This window comes from Corvus brachyrhynchos, unplaced genomic scaffold (assembly GCF_000691975.1).
Source record: "Corvus brachyrhynchos isolate BGI_N302 unplaced genomic scaffold, ASM69197v1 scaffold5, whole genome shotgun sequence".
In the NCBI taxonomy this organism is placed as follows: Eukaryota; Metazoa; Chordata; class Aves; order Passeriformes; family Corvidae; genus Corvus; species Corvus brachyrhynchos.
The window spans coordinates 798,615-801,374 of NW_008238321.1; the positions used below are offsets into that span (position 1 = coordinate 798,615).

At 38.1% G+C, this 2,760-nt stretch overlaps 1 protein-coding gene across 18 annotated transcripts in view; it reads left to right on the plus strand.

Annotated features, from left to right (window-relative positions):
- RBFOX1 (RNA binding protein, fox-1 homolog 1) overlaps positions 1-2,760 on the plus strand; it is a 1,116,883-nt gene that overhangs the window by 766,873 nt on the left and 347,250 nt on the right. The window lies entirely within an intron of this gene.

A 2,760-nucleotide genomic window follows, 5' to 3' on the forward strand; every position in this document is an offset into this window, starting at 1 on the left:
GTACGAGCTCACACAGCAATGCTGGTTCTGAAGCTGAAAGTACCTGGAAGAGCCCCTGTGGAAGAGCCTCATGTGAGCATCTCTGGAAGCATCAGAGGAACCAGGCCATTACAGCAGCAAATAGCAAATGCCCAGATTTTTAACAGAGTTTGACTGCCTGTTTTTTAAAAGAACAGCAAGGTTCTCATTGATTTCAATAGCCTTTGACCTGAACCCAATGTCAGCTCTCTGGGACCAGCCTTTGTTAAAATGATTGTGGTCAGTACCTTCTATTTACTTTCTTCACACTGTTTGCAAATCCAGAACGTGCAAGAAGTGACCTTAGCAAACAGGGTTTGGTTTAAACTTCAGCCACAGGTGCAAAAAACAGAGTAATACACCAGTTTTCAGTCATCTTTTTATTCACATTTTTCTACCTGCACAGGACCTACAGATGAACTAACAAAGTATTGAATGATATCTGTACGAAAAATAAAACACTTCAAATGAATGTTTTTTGTACAGCAGCATGAGAAACTGTTCCTCTTGTTTGAAGGAATAAGATATGAAGAATTGACTGTGTAACCAATTTAATAATTAAGATAATTTAGAATACAGAAAGAGAAGTTGAAAGCCATGGGGGCACTATTCCCTGAAGTTTCATATGCTGCCTATTCTCCAAAACAGGGAAATTTTGATACAGAAGTGACTTATAGGCAATAGCTGTGCACAGTCTTTTATCATTTTAATAAAATCTTTAACCATTGTTTGAGAATTCTAAAGCCTCCTGTGTTCAGTTGAGGTGCAGGGATAGAAAGAACTGGTGGCTGGCAGATGTTCAGATACATTATCAGAAAATGTAGTTTCAGCCTAACCAGTATAATGTAATTCATTCTAACATGATGTTTTGGGTTTATTACAGTGCAAGTGACTACAGAACACAGTGCACTATGCAGAAGACTAAACGAGGTGAAGGTGTACAGCTTAAAGGTGACTGGGTTAGGCCTGACAGAGTGCTGAGTGTTGGTGGGTAAACTGACAGATGGTTTAAACTACTCAAAACTGGAAACAAAAGTTTTTTCTTTTCCGCTTGGAATCTACCTGTGTGAAGGAAGTGGCTTTATTTCATGAGACTGCACTAAACTTACGTCAGCGTTATTGTTGTTGCGCGTTACAGTAAAAATTATCACTTTAGGAATTGTTGTGTTAAATCTTTGTCTTTTGCCTCCCCTAAAAGAGGCAACAACACTTTACCTGGCCATAGTATTTTGCAGATCATAAATAGCTCGGTGTGTGTATGTGTTTATCTGTATAAACTTCTGTATCTCTTTATCTGTATAAACTTCTCTATTGAAATTGTAGCATAAAATGCCATATGAATTGTTTGGTTCACTTTTCTGTTAAATCTGTCAGCTCTGAACTGTCAGGGGTACAGCAGTTATTTTTACTTGGACTTCACCCTGGTGGCAGATTCCAGTTGGTTTAGTGCTATGGATTTTAGTTTGCTCCCCCCAGTCTTGTTTTTGCTATTTTGTCTCCTCGTTATGGGCTGTTTCAGCAGGTGCCTCTCCATTTTCCACCTACCTTGGTGCAGTGAGTGATTATGCAATTTAGTTAATGCATTTGAATTATTTAGGTGACATTTTACCTTATATGGTCAGGCTGAATATGTAAATAGACCAGAGTCTTTAAGTAAAAATAATGATTTTTTTTTTTCTTTTCTTTTTTAGGAGTGTAATGTCTGTGACCAAAGATAACGAATAAATAATCAAACATAAAAATAAGGCAAAATTTCTGTTTAATCTCATTTCCATGACTATTTTTATGACTCATCATCTTAGCTATTATTCTTTATAATATATAGTTGATGCACTTAGTGGACAGACCGTGTGTATGGCTCTGCACATCAGCACCCGAAATGTGTCATGGTCAGGGTGTGGCATGCACCAGTTTGTGCGGTCAGGATTGATTTTCAAGTCCAGTAACGCAGCCTTAAAAGTAAATAAGATTTGTCTCCTGTACTTTTAAAAATTGTTGCTTACCTGAGGATGCTGTTGATCACTTTACTAAGTATATTGTGTGTTTTAATGAGATGGGTTAAGCGAGATAAAAATACTTTCTTGTAGTAAAGGATAAAAGTCCAAGTGTCAATCAAATGAACTCGAGTCCCTTGCATGCTCACTCATTTGCATAAAGTACCTTAACAAAAAAAAAAAAGAGTGAAAGATTGCAGTTCTCTTTATTAACCTTTGTTAACTATGCAAATCACCATCCTAACTTTGATTTTAAAATATGTATTATGGTAAGGAAAAAAAAAATCCTCCCATAAATAAGTCAAATTAGCCTTAACACCTTTCCTATGGTCTGATTTACTGTTTGTATTCCCTGTTTCTCGTGCTGGCAGTTCTCTCCCGGCAGCAGGAACAGCAGCAATAACACTGTGGAGACAGTAGATGGCTGTAGAAAAGTGTGTTGAACGCTCCTGTGTGAGCGTAATAAGATTGGGAAAGGCCTTGACCTGACTGGATGCAGCTTTTATCTGAAGTACATTTAAAGAGATAAAGGAGAAGCAGGGTGCAGTACATGTTCCTTTCTTTTCTGTAGGAGCTTTGCTTTGAGTTTAAAAATTTCTCAAATGCAGGATTTGTGAACTGGGTCCTTCAGCAGGGAGAGGTAATGGCTTGAGTGCCACCGGAGTCATTCTGAGGATTCCCCTCCTCCCTCAAGATGTCTTAGAAATCCTCCTATAAATTCTTACGGAGGGGGTGTCTGTAGATCCCA